The 18,606-nt window shown below is 38.3% G+C and overlaps 1 protein-coding gene across 3 annotated transcripts in view; it reads right to left on the bottom strand.

The window, feature by feature from the left end:
* otud7a (OTU deubiquitinase 7A) overlaps nt 1-18,606 on the bottom strand; it is a 137,958-nt gene that overhangs the window by 88,529 nt on the left and 30,823 nt on the right. The gene's annotated exons all lie outside the window — the stretch shown is intronic.

Genomic DNA, 18,606 nt, shown 5'->3' with positions numbered 1-18,606 from the left:
TCTTGTGGTATAAACAGGACATAGCTCATAATAAAGGCATATGGTCATTGCTACCTGAAAAACAAAACAGCTCGGATCTAGAGGGAAACATTGCAGCCTACCGCAGGCCGACTCCCACCAGCCCGTGACTGTGGCAGCCCCGATGAGCCCTGGGCACCCAGTCCAACACTGTCAGGGGCAGAGCACAAAGTTATTAAAAATATACAAGCAAGTAAATTGCAGGTAAATTTGTGATACCGGCCCCAACCTTGGATAGTATTTTACTGGGCAGTAAGGTAAAAATTGGCTATGTGGCAACCCTACCTACAACTGACGTATGCATCTTCTACAGCATCCATTTTAAGCAAATAATTCTAATTTTTAAAAATGGTTCCCTTTTTCTATAGTACCTTGTAGTTGATCCTAACTAAGCTGACTAAGCTGCATAACTCCATATTAGTGGCAAATTCCTATGGGTTTATGTTAAAATGATTTTTAGCAGTCTTAACATATGGTTATCAAAATTAAAGAAAGATCCATTATCTGGAAAACCCCAGGTCTCAAGCATTCCTTGGGTAATAGATAATTGACTTCCTGTAATTAGGAGCTTTATATGTAGCGGGTTTACAGATAAGGTATCCATGCCTTCATATATACTGTACATATATATATTTTACATGACAATACATAATTGGAACATGAAATATTTTATGTCAATTATATACAACGACTGGGCTACAGAATCTTGAATAACCAAAACCAAGTAAGAGGAAGGTTTCTTCTCTCTACTTAAAAAGTAAAGTGAAAGTATACAGTGGTGTGAAAAACTATTTGCCCCCTTCCTGATTTCTTATTCTTTTGCATGTTTGTCACACAAAATGTTTCTGATCATCAAACACATTTAACTATTAGTCAAAGATAACACAAGTAAACACAAAATGCAGTTTTTAAATGAGGGGTTTTATTATTTAGGGAGAAAAAAAATCCAAACCTACATGGCCCTGTGTGAAAAAGTAATTGCCCCCTGAACCTAATAACTGGTTGGGCCACCCTTAGCAGCAATAACTGCAATCAAGCGTTTGCGATAACTTGCAACGAGTCTTTTACAGCGCTCTGGAGGAATTTTGGCCCACTCATCTTTGCAGAATTATTGTAATTCAGCTTTATTTGAGGGTTTTCTAGCATGAACCGCCTTTTTAAGGTCATGCCACAACATCTCAATAGGATTCAGGTCAGGACTTTGACTAGGCCACTCCAAAGTCTTCATTTTGTTTTTCTTCAGCCATTCAGAGGTGGATTTGCTGGTGTGTTTTGGGTCATTGTCCTGCTGCAGCACCCAAGATCGCTTCAGCTTGAGTTGACAAACAGATGGCCGGACATTCTCCTTCAGGATTTTTTGGTAGACAGTAGAATTCATGGTTCCATCTATCACAGCAAGCCTTCCAGGTCCTGAAGCAGCAAAACAACCCCAGACCATCACACTACCACCACCATATTTTACTGTTGGTATGATGTTCTTTTTCTGAAATGCTGTGTTACTTTTACGCCAGATGTAACGGGACACGCACCTTCCAAAAAGTTCAACTTTTGTCTCGTCGGTCCACAAGGTATTTTCCCAAAAGTCTTGGCAATCATTGAGATGTTTTTTAGCAAAATTGAGACAAGCCTTAATGTTCTTTTTGCTTAAAAGTGGTTTGCGCCTTGGAAATCTGCCATGCAGGCCGTTTTTGCCCAGTCTCTTTCTTATGGTGCGTCATGAACACTGACCTTAATTGAGGCAAGTGAGGCCTGCAGTTCTTTAGATGTTGTCCTGGGGTCTTTTGTGGCCTCTCGGATGAGTTGTCTCTGCGCTCTTGGGGTAATTTTGGTCGGCCGGCCACTCCTGGGAAGGTTCACCACTGTTCCATGTTTTTGCCATTTGTGGATAATGGCTCTCACTGTGGTTCGCTGGAGTCCCAAAGCTTTAGAAATGGCTTTATAACCTTTACCAGACTGATAGATCTCAATTACTTTTGCTCTCATTTGTTCCTGAATTTCTTTGGATCTTGGCATGATGTCTAGCTTTTGAGGTGCTTTTGGTCTACTTCTCTGTGTCAGGTAGCTCCTATTTAAGTGATTTCTTGATTGGCACAGGTGTGGCAGTAATCAGGCCTGGGGGTGACTACAGAAATTGAACTCAGGTGTGATAAACCACAGTTAAGTTATTTTTTAACAAGGGGGGCAATCACTTTTTCACACAGGGCCATGTAGATTTGGAGTTTTTTTTCTCCCTTAATAACGTAAACCTTCATTTAAAAACTGCATTTTGTGTTCAATTATGTTATCTTTGACTAATAGTTAATGGTTTTTGATGATCAGAAACATTTAAGTGTGACAAACATGCAAAAGAATAAGAAATCAGGAAGGGGGCAAATAGTTTTTCACACCACTGTATATATACACACACACAATTGTTTTATGTAATAGTACAGCACCCTGCAATAGAACAAACGTGGTGCACGTCCCCAACAGGTTCCGATGTCCTTGAGCTGCACACACCAGGACTTGGCAAAAATATAATAAGTTTATTTAAGAAAAGAGATCCAACGTTTCGAGCACTAACTGTGCTCTTCCTCAGGGAAGTGCTCGAAACGTTGGATCTCTTTTCTTAAATAAACTTATTATATTTTTGCCAAGTCCTGGTGTGTGCAGCTCATTCTCTTGCTTTATATATATATATATATATATATATATATATATATATATACATATATACTCACACTATGGGCAACACACCGCTATGGCATTTACAAGGGTGCATGGTAAATGATTAAAATAGTACAAAAAAGACCAGACCAGCAAGCAACACATGGAATTATAGTGAAAAAACAAAATTTGTATTTAGGATGGCATGAATAGTCAATGTGATGTTTCGGTCAAGGCAACACATATATACAGTACATACAGTGAAACCTCAATGTTACGTACCGTCGTTTTTAGGTTTTCCCTCATTTCCCTACATTTGGATTTTACACTGATTTTTCCAAACTGGCTGCCAATCCCAGTGGCGGCCAATAAAAGAGCAGTAATTTGGGAGTTTTAACCTTGGAAAGCAAGTTGAAGGTAAAACTTAGTCCCTGTAAAAGAACATATGATGATGCAGCAGAATTCTTTAATTCTTTAAGATGAAAGTGAGTATAGACCAGACCGAGGATGACTCTGACATAGTTGGCCAGCTTGAATATAATGCGATATGTGGACAAATAAATAATAAAATAATGTCATGTTTAAAAGGTATTTTTAGTAGCTTAATGCACAGAATGTTTTAATGTCCTATATGTTCATAATGAGATAGAGAACCTTGTTATGAATGTTGTGGTTACAGCCTCGTTGCACCCCCGCCTAATCGTTTAAAATTTAGAGGTGAGCAAAACATTCCATTTTTTTTTTTTTTTTTGCTGAAGTACACACTGATATAGACTAAATGTTGTCCCTGACATTAGCCAGGAGACATCCACACAAAAAGAATAGCTACATTAATATCTTTCTTTCCTCATACATGCCCTGCAGGTTGTTTCTCCATAGAGAAAAAGGTCACTACACGCCTTGCTGAGCTACAAGAAGCATGTAAACTTTTGCTTGCGGCAGTGCCATTTACCCAAGTGCTATGAGTGCTACAGAGAAAGGAATAAGTGAAATATCCTAATTGCTCTTCTTAAGTTCTCTATACTGCCAGTCTACATAGGAGCTACCAATAACCAATGACAGCCCATATTGGACACCCACAGGAACTTTTTGCATCCTTGTGTTGCTTTCCACCTTTTTTTTTATTTTTGAATGTGGCTCATGGGTAAAAAAGGTTGTGGATCCCTGCCTTAACCTATAGATGAGAAACTTTATGAGCTCTGCTAAATTTTAACCAATATAAAAAAAATTATAGGAACAAGGAAGCTTAACAGCACAAACATACAGTCTGAAATCATTTGGACAAACATCTTGCAGTTTACCTACTCTCAGGAGCAGTACACAAGGCAAGAGGTGTTCGCAATAGCCTACAATGGGATTTGCTTATTGCTACTGTGCCCTGCTAGATATTTCCCAAACACAAGAACTAACAGAAATAATAATTGCGAGAGCCCATCTTGTTCTCCAAGGTACTGAATGAAACATGTGATGAGTGCAGAGCAGTGAAGTATATAGACAGTCTTGTGTTGCTTTGACTTTGGTACATACTTTGATTGTATTTCAGTAAGGTACAAGATACATAGGCTTGCTGGGGATAATGCCTTTGTTCCTGTCATGAGGATTTAAAGGCTCTGCTTTTAGTGCAACATATTCATTTTTTGCTTTTACAAGGCCTTCTTATACTGGTCCCCATTCCCTACTCCCTTATCTTAGCAGTGGCAGATTTAATTAAATTGAGTGCTCACCTCTTGTACTTGTACTTGTTGCACTGAAAGCCTGTGCCTATGATTGAAACTTTGGCTGGTGTATCTCCCTAGGGCACCCTAACAAAATGGCTGGCCTTTAAAGGAGAATGAAAAGGTTAAACACTGGGGGATGCCAACATGTTAGGCACGTGCTCTTATATTTCTATAATTTGTCCTTTCATATATAACCTTATAATGGGTTACCTTTAAAAATCTGCAACCAACTTCCAAATAGCAGCAATCAACTAGTGTAATAAGATTGTCAGAGGAACGATCATGATAATGAAAAGTTTGTGTGAGCTTCATTTAACAAAAAAATACATTTCCTAATTATAATCAGTGATAAATTCTGTACTGTTTCTGAACTAATTGAGTTATTATTCACTACCCCCCTCATAAACCCATATGGTACAAGATAGTCTGGTCAGGGAAAATACATGCACTCGTGTGGGAAACAGGTAAGGGTAGTTTCAGCATGGTGTACAGTATTGACTATTATGACCAGCCTAAGGTCCTCCATTTATAGCTTAACTGTAAACTTATCACGGTCAGTAAAGCTGGCATTTTTACTTCATTCACCACTCCTGTTTCACCCTGGATGCTGATACTCTGAACCCATGAGCAATTAGTCTCTATTGCTAGTAATGGCTACAAAGTGGCACACATGTCATGCACTCATCTAGAAGCCACTGAATAAAAATAAGATTCGCTGGGACATAGGTTGTCTTCATGGAATGGGTGGACACAAATAAATGAACCTGTGGAGAAACGATGGTGACCAGTTAAGTCACTGAAAAGTGATTCTGCAGCTTTTTAATACATATTTAGCAGGGGGGGGGTGTCTAATTATCCCATAAGAGAATGGGGGGTATGTTTAGGTTGATGAAGTAGACCAAACAACCTATACGGCATTTGTCAGAATAAAAATACTGTGTGGAAAAAAAAATGTACATCTAATAAAAAAAAAAATATCTCCAGTTCTATGTGCACAGTTATGCTGATGAATTTTTGAAAAGTGACTGGTAGCGGAGAGCTATTGTACTAAAGAAAGTATGATACAGAGTAAACTTCCTACCTCCTACAAGTGCTGCTATATTTAAAGCCGACAACCTTTTTCTGGCAAGTTGTTTTGCATTGCTAATGTGTAATGGAAAAAAAAGACTGACTGAGTAAAGACAAAGCAGATATGTTTCAAATGTCCTATTATAGTCTGCTGTTTCCAAGAAGGGCAAGTCAAACGGCCACAATGGATCCCACACAGTACTTCTAAATACTGAGCTACCAAAAGTTACACTACATCACTTAAGAGAAAGTGACTCAGTCGGCTGAGACAAAGTTTTGAATCAGGGAAATTTACTGGTGATTCATTCGAATCAAGACTGCAGTTTTTCATAATAAATGAATGAATTTTAGAATAGTAAAAAACACACACACAAAAAGAATAGATTCTAAGGTCGATACCTATGCAATATTTTTACATAAGCTATACTAGACACTACAGGCAGAGGTGCCCACACACTAATGGGGAAATGCAATAAAAGTAGCATTTTGCAATGTAGTATTCTTCATCAGATTTATTAATTATTTCATTGTAGATTAAAATTCTGCATAGTGTATTATTAAGACCTGTTTAAAGGTGGTCTATTTCTGCAACAAAAGTAAAAAAGAAGTTTAATTAAATTATTAAATATGCTATAAAAATCTTTTTCAAAAATTACATTAAGGGGTCTATTTATTATGCTGTGTAAAAAACAGCAACAAAATTCGGCACATAAAAATCAGCTCAATTTTTTTACACATTTTTTCTTCCACCGGAAATGTAAAATCTGGCATTTTGAGCTTTTTATCATGTTTTTTCTGCGAATTTCGTTTTAAATTAGCAATTTTATGGCATAAATTACAGAGTACTGGTTCTGTAAAGGCTTGAATCTAAGACCTGCAGAAGGCTGGTCCATTTAGCCAGTCTGTGAGCTAAACTGGCAGTTGCCTACATGGAACCTATGCCATTTCTGACAGCAGCTATATTACAGTAAGTTCTTTTGTAAGTTACTTGTATGTGCTGAATTAATTCCCTAACACTGCACATTCATAGGTGCTTCCCAGATTCACTTCTGCTTTATAAGTTCTGATGTACTCGATAATCATTTTTCAATTATACATCCCATTAGTCATGAGTTTGTGGGTGCTGTTCTGCTGTTTTGTTGTTTTTACATTAGTTCTGGTTTCCAGCCTGTACCCAGCCATGACTATTTGCCTTGACTGATGATATGGCTCTCTAGCATGTCCTGGTTGCTCATTCCACCTGTGATACAAGCAGTTTGTTTGCTGTTTCAGGTCTTCCAGGTTCAGACTGGGCCAGCAGGGCATCAGGAAAGAACACGGTGGGCCTCGGCACTCAAGAGCCCCACAGCCCCTGTGGGCCAAGGCCAGCTCACCCCCACCGGTAACTGCAGGCACTGCGATTACACAAATATATAATTTATACGAACTCTGGACATTTATGACAAGATTTAGACAGATGGCACATGTGATGTTTTTCAATTTTAAAGCATTTTGGCCAGATGCTACCAGTAAAAATTTGTTGTGTTGCTATAGTGAATGTCAGCACCTGATAATTTACTTAACTGTCAGCAAGTTATTTTTCTAGAAAAAATATGTTTGGTTTGTGAAAAACATAAAACACAGCTTGTGCAGTGTATCTGATGTAATAAATGAGATTGTGTGGTTCCTTGCTAAGGGCTTCCTTCAGTCCTTCATGTTGCAACCCAAAGCCATCCCTCAGCAGTAATTGTTGAAAGGGTCATATATGAAACCACTGATTTGTCCGAGATAACAGGAATAATTTACTAACATTCTAAATTACCCTGCTGCAGTTAAATTATTATGGAAAATGGCAGAATGTTCAAATCACTCATTCCAAAGTAGAAAAAGGTTTATGTGCAAACCATAGGAGTAAAGCATATCCACCATAAAAGAAAGCTGGAAGTGGAGATTCTTTTATTCTTAAGGATTAAATAAAAACATCTTTATTTTTTAATTGTTTGTATCAACAAGGAAATCAGTTGCCACTGGAAACTGTGCAGGTGCAATTTAGCATCTATGTTAGCAAAGAGCCCTATCATGCAGTCAGGACATGTATGCATACATACAACAGGGGGTTCAAATAATAGATAAATACAAAGATAATAAATATGAATAAATACAAGTTACAGTTCTGAAAAAAGGGAGGATTCTGTCGGCAGGAACTCAGGAATGGCATTCCAAATGTAAGGAGCAGCAAGGCAGAAAGGTTTAAGGCAGGAAACGGAAGTAGTAGTGGGGAGTGCAACCAAGCGGTTGTTCTGAAAGGACGGAGGAGTCGGCCAGGGCATATAATAAAGAGAAGCAGAAAACTCAGTGTTTAATCAGTCTATGAAACAACACAGATCTAGATTTTTTTCAGTGTAGTCACAGGCATTTACATTAACATTTATTTATAAAGCGCCAACATATTCCGCAGCGCTGTACAATAAGTGGGTTACATACATTGGACATACAGAGTAACATATAAAGCAATCAGTAACCGATACAAGAGGTGAAGAGGGCCCTGCCCAAAAGAGCTTACAATCTACAAGACACTTTTTATAGGAGTACCAAGGCAGTGTGCACTGCTTTCTCATGCAAACCAGCAGGTCTGTTTCTACTGAACCTTTAAGGATTTCACTGATCCCCTGTGACATATCCTGCCACTGATGTATATAATTTTTCTGCCTAAAAAATAAATTAATTTAAGGCTTATGATAATGTTTTTAAACATTTAGAAGGTACATACTGTACGGTACACTAAGCACAACCAGAAAAATGTTAACTGTAAACAGAGAAAGGTTCAACTGTCTCTTTCCTCAGTTATACTTGCTTGACTGAGATAATGTATGTTCTGTTCTTGGTAGACATTTACTGGTTCATTGCAAATGCAGTTCCACCTCAGAATGATATAAGGTAGGTCCAACATTTACAGACTTGGAACTGAAAAGCAGGATAGCTACTATGGGCACCAAATGACTAATATCCTGGTGGTGAAAACTGGTGGAGCTAGCCATCATGAGCAGGAATTTACACAATACTTTAGGGTTGATTCAAAGGTCGATATTTCGAGCGCTATTTATAGCATGCGTTAAAAATGTTATCGCTTCTTATTTTTTGCAACTTAACACACGATTCACTAAAAGGATACTTGCGTTAAGACACAATGTTGTTTGCATTATTTAAGTCGCGATGATCGTTTTTCTTGCGTTATTTTCCGCGTGTGCATTAATTCCCGCTGTGTGTGATATATTTCGCCGCTTGCTATATTAGAGCACGATTTAATGCATGTAACCATTACATTCATACTTTTCTGCAAATGACCATTTCCCTGAAAACTGGAGGATGCCTCACTCTAGGGCCAACACATACTTGAAAAAAATCACACTGCAAAGTCCATGTTGTGTTGCCAAAAGATCACAAACCATAATTTTCTTTAAGTACCGCCTGCCCCAAGTAGGTGTAATTTTCGCACAGACTAATGCGATATTTAGCGCATCTAACGCTTCTTATGTGTTTGTGAATCATGTGTTAGTATTATTTCTATGCGAGAATTAATGCAATGCGTTAAAATTAACACCTTGCGATCATGCGTTATTTAGCGCATGTGATAATACTTCGATCGATCGTTATTTTTCGCATCACTTTTAACGCAAAAAAGCATGCGATAATGCTTATCGCACTTTAGTGAATCAACCCTTTTGTATTAAGCCGCCCATACTGTACACACACCGAGCAAAATCTACATTTAGGGATGAATCGGCAGGAGGATGTATAATCCCTATTTTTTCTACCATCATATCTGACGATTCAGCCCTGTGCGTTAATGGGGGAAACGAATGATCGCAATTGCTACGTTTATGGCCACCTTTAGTCTGAACGCACAAATCTCCCAAGAGTAAATGCACTGTAGATAGCCAAAAATGATGAAAAATGGTGAGCAGCACACCGGTTGAAGGCACTAAATTTTCACATTTTTTTTAAATGAAACAGTGTGCTGCTATTTTCATCATTTTTGTACTTATTTGCCCGGACGGTGGGTACAGCGTGCACCTGGGGCTACAAGAAGCTACTCTCACTGTGTAAGCACATGTTAACTGATTCTATTTGCACTGTAAATATCCAAATTACTTTTTTGCTACATGTGAAAATTTTCTACTGTCACAGAAGAAAGTTTGTTGGTTTGTACAGCATGACAATATGGAATGGAGAATAGACAGCAAATTGTCCTTATACAGCCTGCCTAAAATAGCTTGCAAACTTATATATATATGCAAGCACCACCACAAGCTGGCCAACAGTTATAGGTCAACAAAACATATCCAAACCTACACCCACAGTATAATACACACACAAACATTTTGAATCATGAATTAATCAACTAAATCAAATCCATGTAAATCTGTCAGTGAACGGAACAAATCACTGATAATTAATATGAATTGCTGTGAGTCATTGTGCAAATAAGGTAGATTAACATGGTTATTTATATTCATAGGAAATACAAATCTCTTAGAATAAAGCTTCAAATTTCCCCCTTTTAATCAACCCATATTTGTATTCTCGTCATTTTGTTTCTCGTCTCTCTTGCACATCCCCTCAAGTGGAACGTATCTATCATTGTTTCCATGTATTACACATACTACTATTATTCTATATAAATGTGAAGTGAACACTAAGGGGCACATTTACTAATCCATAAACGTCCGAAAAGCGTCCGAATGCGTTTTTTCCGTAATGATTGGTATTTTGCGATTTTTTTTCGTCGCCGTCGCGAAAAATTGGATTGGTTTTTCCGCCATTTACAGTTGCTCAATCCGAAAAAATCGCGTCGGCCACGGAAAAGTCGCGCAAAATACAATAAAGTCGTGACGGCGATGAAAAAATCACGCAAAATACGAAAAAAACGCGACAGCAACGAAAAAGTCACAAAATTTTCGTTTCCAATCAGATTTTTTCCCCATTCGGGATCCGGATTCGTGGATTAGTAAATGTGCCCATAAGCTACCAGCTCTTTCGGTTTTCAGACTCAGACCCTAATATCTGTTTAAAACAATAAAACCTTGTTACCTGCAAAAAAAAAAAAAAAAAACGGTTCATACTGCCCCTCCTTTAAGTCAAATGGCACCTATGTGTAAGAAACAAGGTCACGCGCACCTGTGCTTGTATATGAAATGGCTAAGTGAATATCAAGAATTAGCAAACCAGCAGTAATTCAATTCGGATTCAACATATGATGTAATGTCACTGCCACAATATATCAAGTGAAATGGGACTAGTTCTGTCAGGTGGTTTGGGTGTTGTAGTTCAACAACAAGGGGAATACAGGTTGGTTAAATATGACCCAATTTTTGTCTCTTGAAACTATTCTACAGATTATGTGACCTTTTGTGGTTTCCAAAACGTAGTTGTTTAGCTACATTCTGAATGTATGACATTAGATACACAAAATGCAAGACAGGAAATTCTGAGAAACATGGATTCCTCTCCTAAAAACAGCTCATGTCCAGTTCAATTATTTGCAGGGCAAGGACAAATGCTAATTACATTATCTGTCCATCCTGAACCTCTGGCAAGGAGCTCATCTGTCATTGTTTTGGGATAGACTAAAAACTCAATATGCCAAATAAAATCAATGTTTATTATGTGCTTTCTAGCTGGAAGCAGGCCCTACTGACTCATGTGTCCTTCTTCTTCCTTTTTAAGAAATGGTTATCCATCAAATAATAGAGATGGCTTTGAACACAGCTATCTTATATAATGATCACAAAAAAAATATAATTCCTTCAGCAGAAGGTATATACTATATATATATATATACACATATATATACACCCATATATATATATATATATATATATATATACATATATATACACACATATATATATATAACATCCAGTTATCGGCACTCACCACTCCATAAAGTCAAAGGCGCAAGGTGCAAACCAATATATCATATCCAGTCCATAGAAGGCACTCACGGCATCCAAGCTGCAAAAATAGCCCTTTATTAAATGCCCAAAGCAACGTGTTTCGACCCACTCCTGACGACGATCCTGAGTGGATCAAAACGCGTTGATTTGGGCATTTAATAAAGGGCTATTTTTGCAGCCTGGATGCCGTGAGTGCCTTCTATGGACTGGACTATATATATATATATATATATATATATAGTTTTTTATCCTTGAGAAAGGTCCTAACAAGGACCGAAACGTTGGTTTTAACAATATATCTGCAATAAAAAATTTTTTGATGAAACATTGAAGGGTGTGCTGGCCACAGATGATTATTTTCTATGCATACATAATTTTGGCTAAGCACCCCGCAGAATATTGAGCCTTGGAGTGCGGACACCATTTGGATTGATTATATATATATATATATATATACAGTGGCTTGCAAAAGTATTCGGCCCCCTTGAACTTTTCCACATTTTGTCACATTACAGCCAAAACATGAATCAATTTTATTGGAATTCCACGTGAAAGACCAATACAAAGTGGTGTACACGTGAGAAGTGGAACGAAAATCATAAATGATTCCAAACATTTTTTACAAATAAATAACTGCAAAGTGGGGTGTGTGTAATTATTCAGCCCCCTGAGTCAATACTTTGTAGAACCACCTTTTGCTGCAATTACAGCTGGCAGGCTTTTAGGGTATGTCTCTACCAACTTTGCACATCTAGAGACGGAAATCCTTGCCCATTCTTCTTTGCAAAACAGCTCCAGCTCAGTCAGATTAGATGGACAGCGTTTGTGAACAGCAGTTTTCAGATCTTGCCACAGATTCTCGATTGCATTTAGATCTGGACTTTGACTGGGCCATTCTAACACATGGATATGTTTTGTTTTAAACCATTCCATTGTTGCCCTGGCTTTATGTTTAGGGTCGTTGTCCTGCTGGAAGGTGAACCTCCGCCCCAGTCTCAAGTCTTTTGCAGACTCCAAGAGGTTTTCTTTCAAGATTGCCCTGTATTTGGCTCCATCCATCTTCCCATCAACTCTGACCAGCTTCCCTGTCCCTGCTGAAGAGAAGCACCCCCAGAGCATGATGCTGCCACCACCATATTTGACAGTGGGGATGGTGTGTTCAGAGTGATGTGCAGTGTTAGTTTTCCGCCACACATAGCGTTTTGCATTTTGGACAAAAAGTTCCATTTTGGTCTCATCTGAGCAGAGCACCTTCTTCCACATGTTTGCTGTGTCCCCCACATGGCTTGTGACAAACTGCAAACGGGACTTCTTATGGTTTTCTGTTAACAATGGCTTTCTTCTTGCCACTCTTCCATAAAGGCCAACTTTGTGCAGTGCACGACTAATAATTGTCCTATGGACAGATTCCCCCACCTGAGCTGTAGATCTCTGCAGCTCCCCCAGAGTCACCATGGGCCTCTTGGCTGCATTTCTGATCAGCGCTCTCCTTGTTCGGCCTGTGAGTTTAGGTGGAGGGCCTTGTCTTGGTAGGTTTACAGTTGTGCCATACTCCTTCCATTTCTGAATGATCGCTTGAACAGTGCTCCGTGGGATGTTTAAGGCTTTGGAAATCTTTTTGTAGCCTAAGCCTGCTTTAAATTTCTCAATAACTTTATCCCTGACCTGTCTGGTGTGTTCTTTGGACTTCATGGTGTTGTTGCTCCCAATATTCTCTTAGACAACCTCTGAGGCCGTCACAGAGCAGCTGTATTTGTACTGACATTAGATTACACACAGGGGCACTCTAATTAGTCATTAGATCTCAGCAGGCAATGTCTATGGGCAACTGACTGCACTCAGACCAAAGGGGGCTGAATAATTACGCACACCCCCTTTGCAGTTATTTATTTGTAAAAAATGTTTGGAATCATGTATGATTTTCGTTCCACTTCTCACGTGTACACCACTTTGTATTGGTCTTTCACGTGGAATTCCAATAAAATTGATTCATGTTTTGGCTGTAATGTGACAAAATGTGGAAAAGTTCAAGGGGGCCGAATACTTTTGCAAGCCACTGTATATATATATATAAATGTTTTATGCATTTTATATTGATGGGGCAACAAAACACTACAATATATAATAATTTTCATAATGCAACCTCAACAGTGGAAAGCAATCAGCAATCATTATGCTTCTCATTGGAATATTGCAGAGAACATTATAAAATAAATATAAAAAGTAGGAAACCACGGGGAGGGTCACAAATGGCTATAATGGCTGTGGGATCTGCTTATTTCATACAAGGTAATAAAATGTAAGAGCTGAATGGACTAACACAGGAAGAGACTACTTCAGAAATACTGAATCATTATATTTTAATGACTGGGTCAGAGGAAATGAGATAAATCTATACAAGTGGAATAAATAAAAAGACTCATTGGTGTCCCCACAGGTGCTGCATTAACTTAATACTATAAAAAAAAACATTTGTGTATGTAATGCAGTGATCATCACCCATTAGTGTAATATCAGTATTTGTGCAGCTAAACAGCATAATATTCTTTACAGACAGAGGATCCCTGTGTTGGCCCCAAGCAAGGACAATTCACATCTGCCTTTTTTGTGGTGAAACATTAAAGATTTAGTTCTTTCTATATTGGGCTCTGGATCAAGTTCTTTAGTGGGTCATAGAAGCATCAGACCTCTTTATGCTTGGAAAGTGGTAAATACAAACAGTGGAAAAAAATCCAAAACTCCTTTATACAGAAAGAATAGCATACCATAATGTAAGGTTTTCTTAGACACAATTTATTGTTGAACTAATAGTGACCATTGATTAAGGAATTTACTGTTAGATTAAAAAGGGCTGATTCTAATCTGAACCCTCAATAAAATATCCCACTGCCCCCAATAGTTCAAAGAATAAAAGAGTACAAAGAAGATTATCAAAAATGCAATTACAGATGCAAGAGACATTATTTGTGTAAACTTGTAATCACACTACATTGTAATCCAACATTACAAAGGAAGACTCACTTTAAAGGGGAACTCCAGCTCCCGAATCAAAATTTGTTAAAAAGCCCAACACCCCACAGAAACCACTAATATACCTATTACTGTAATCTGTTTCCTCAAAAAGTATGAATAAATACCCTTTTAAATGCTAAAATCCAACTGTAAAACAGTCATTTTCTTTTTGCATCATTTAAATCATGGCAGGGGAGGAGGGACTCAAACATTGTAACAACTGTGTAACAACTTCACAGCTTGCAGACAGCATGCAGAAACTACATAACCCACAGCATCACTGGTGCTGGAGAGCTGGGAAACTGTTTAGCAATACTGCTTGAATACAGTATAACACTGATGTTGTTGGACAACAGTTTTTAACCCTTAATAATATGTTAAAGTATGCTGGGATTTATAGCCCAGCAACAATTAAGAGTAAATTATACAGTTTGCCATCCTGCTCTGCTGTAAGTCTAGCGCCATCTGTGTACATGGTACCTGCCGATGAAGATGCACACAGGGCTTTCCTGAAACATTATAATAGAATATTAGATAAAACTTAGAATATTAGGAAGGTACATAGAGAGATTTTTTGTTAGTATTACATCTTTCTGTATAGTGTTATTGTACTTAAAGGAGAAGGAAATTCATTTTGGCATTTTACTGCTAACAGATTTGCCACATTAGTGCCACCTAGAACAATATATTTATTCTGCAAAAAGCTTTAGCATACCTGAGTACTCAGCCCTAGAAGCTTTCTCTGATTGCAGCTGTAACCCTTTCTTGGCACATTCACTTAATTTTGGGCTGTATATAGGCTTAGAACAGAAGATTTTGGGTTCCCTTTGCAGATGAAAGGTACTGGGACTGGGATTTTAGTGCAGTGCCTCCACCTAGTGGACACTGAGGAGCACACCTCAAGGGGATTTCCACTATGAAATAATCACACACAGTTTGCAGCAAATATCACCTTTATAAAATGAAGTGAAAATGAAATAGCATTAACATGCACATAGTATTAGCCCTGCTTTGGAAACCTGTGGGTATTTGTCACTTCTGGCTCAGTCTCTTCCAGAACACAGTCCCACACTCCACTCTTGGAGGAAATACCCTTGCCCAGTTCAGTCCTGGCAAAGTCCCTTCCCCAGAGCTCTTTCAGTTTCCCCAGGTAGAGCTACCATTCCCAAGGTACCTCTCCCTTTGGAAAGGCAGTTGCTCCCATGTAGCAGGCACACGGAAAACACCTGTCCTCACCCAGGGGACACACACAGGAGACTTTCAGTACCTTTCCTCAGGTGGATCAATCAATCACTTTGAGATTTAAGCATCTAACCGCAGTGCAGCAGATCTCTTTTTAAAGCTGGAACAGCCGTTACAGCCACTGCTCACTCGATTTCAGTCTCAACTGCTTGCAAACAGGGGATTCCTCTTCCCAAACTTCACTAGGCCTGGGCCCATACCCTGGGCTCACCGCACACATCCACCCTGTTCATCAGATGGAAGCAAACAGGAAGGTGCCACTCATTTCCCAGCACTATACCAAAGTGAGGCAGGAAGTGGTCACCATACCTTATAACCAATAGCACACAGAGGCAAACTCTAAACTGATACATGGGTCTTTTCCCAGTAACAGCACAAACCAATGAAGCTTTTAGGGTTTAAAGCCATAGGGACCATATTAACCCTATGGGTCCCTACACAGCTGCCAATTTAGCTTGGTCTTCATAGCTTCCTGCTTGCAGTCTAGCCCTTACAGCTCAGATCACACATTCCTAAGGGTGGGGGGAGGGAGTTCTTAGCATTCTTATGGGAGGGGGGTCAGGAGAGGGGAAAGAGAACTGTGCAGATTCTGGCCACCAGAATTAAGGATTTTTCTGAGAAGATACCCAAGAACATGTTTACAAAAAGCGAGACAAGAAATTCTGTGTTTCTTTTGATAGAGGACTCAGTGCGGCATTTCTGTGAGAGCTTATGACTGTATTTACATAGACCTTTCTGATAAAGCTTACTTAGTTTTTACCTTTCCTTCTCCTTTAAAAGCTATTTAAACCTAAATGTTTATGATCTGCTGATACCAAACATGCACTGTCTTGGATTTAATTAGAAAAGTGAATGTAACCAACAAATAAAAATACTCACTTTCCAATATACAATAATTGCAAACTTTAAATGGTTTTAAAGTTGTTGTACATTTTTCAACAACTTCCTGTCTAGTCTCTGCCCTGGTGCATGTGACTACAGAAAAAATGTTTATTTTCAAATAACCTAAAAACAACTGAAATACGAAAGTTGTTTTGAATTACAATTTCTTTTGTAAAGTAAAATTGTATTTTTAGACTTAAAATCTCATTAAAAATTAAAATATATAAAGTTGTTCAGGTTAGAAAAAATCCCATGTATAACAAATTCAAGTTATTTCACTTCTATGTAGCTTTTAGGTGAAACAGAAGAGAGAGAAAGAAACAGTTTTAGAACCAACAGCTCTTAGATGAAATCATGTAATCTTGTTCTGTACACGTCTGTACCCAAACACTTTGCAAAATAATGACATCACATCTACTACACTACTACTGTTCTTGATTCCTTTATTTCCTATTCTCTTTTCTGTAAAAGACAAGAGCTGTTTCTAATAAAACCATACTGACTGCTATTTTTAATACCATTCTCAATCTTCCCAATTACAGATGCCAAAATTAGAAGTCTAAAATTATCAGGCTAAGACCTTATTCCTACTTATGAACACTGTACGTACATCAGCTTTCATATAATTCACTGGCACATACCAAACAAGAGAGTCTGAAAACATTTTTAATAACACAGTAAAGGCCTGGCTGTACTCTGCTAAACTCTCTGAAGATTTGCAGCTGGTGTATTTAATTACGCCAATAGTTTCCAATAATAGAAAAACAGTTCCAGGGATACTTTTGCTATTCCACTTCACAACATGATAATTACAAACAAATCATACATGAGGTGCTATGGTCACAAATATGACATTCTTAATACCCTGACAACTGCTCAGTGATGTTTTATGCGCCCCTTTTTAATAACTATTGTGATAGCATGTTGAAATACCCCTTTTATTGTTGAAAACCTACAGTATGTGCAAGAGCAATTCCAGGGCCAACAAATAAACCAATAACAGTCCCTGGATATTAAAAGCAACTGGAAACTTTGCAGGGCCCGGGATATCTGACTCAGTATGTCTTTTAACCAACATCTCAGCTTTCATCTTTTTTTCTTCTAATACAGCTAAATGCATTTGATGGATAAGCCATTTAATATTAGTTACAAATGTCTCTGCCTTAAGTGGTTTGTTGCAGTATTTACAGTTTCACAGTAAGTAAATAGTGTTGAATTTGTTTAATTAGTTACCGGTAGTGGTTCATTAAAGGAGAAGGAAAGGTATTTTGGCATTTTATTGCCAATATATTAGCCACAATAGTGCAAGCTAGAACACTATATGTATTCTGTAGAAAGCTTTAGAGTTAGAAGCTCTCTGTGTTGTTTAAGATAGCATCTACCATTTTAGCTTGATCTCAGTAAATTCTGTGGTGCTGGTAGCACAGATTACAGCAGGAAGGGGGGGGGGAGATAGCAGAGAGGGGAGGACAGAGAAGGGAGGGAGAGAGGGAAAGAGGAGCAAGCTGCGTAGACTCATGCTGTGCCCTGAAGGATTTTTCTGAGAAAAGGAAGTCTGACACAAAAGAACATGTTTACAATAGAGGACTCAGAGCAGCTTTTCTGTGATTGTTTATGACTGTATTTCTGATAGAGCTTACTTTGATTTACATTTTCTTCTCCTTTAAGGACCAGGAATCTTTTGTTCTTTTTATATATCTGTTTGGTCTAAATGGTAGAATGAAAACAAGCTCTTACAGCCTGTTATAAAGATGTAAAATGGCAAGTCTAGATAGTTGTGGATATAGCAGCAAACTGTACTAAGTTTACACCCCATATTGCTAAGGACTTTGATTATATGTGATTTTTTATTTTCAGGAGGTTCAGGGCATCATGTTAACTGTGGAAAACATCATGTTACCTTTTTGTTCAGGACCCTCATCTACTACGCTAAAACACTGACTGGATGGTTACGTACGGGAGCTCCATCAATTGAACTGTGGGTCTCCTTGATCAAGTCAGTTCTTCCCTCCATTAGGCTAACATACAAAGCACGTGGGTGCCCCTCAAATTTTGACAAAATATGGGCCCCCTGGCTAGATATA

This window comes from Xenopus tropicalis, chromosome 3, assembly GCF_000004195.4.
Source record: "Xenopus tropicalis strain Nigerian chromosome 3, UCB_Xtro_10.0, whole genome shotgun sequence".
NCBI lineage: Eukaryota > Metazoa > Chordata > Amphibia > Anura > Pipidae > Xenopus > Xenopus tropicalis.
The sequence above is the reverse complement of the archived record's forward strand: the minus strand, read 5'-3'. Positions and strand labels throughout refer to the sequence as shown.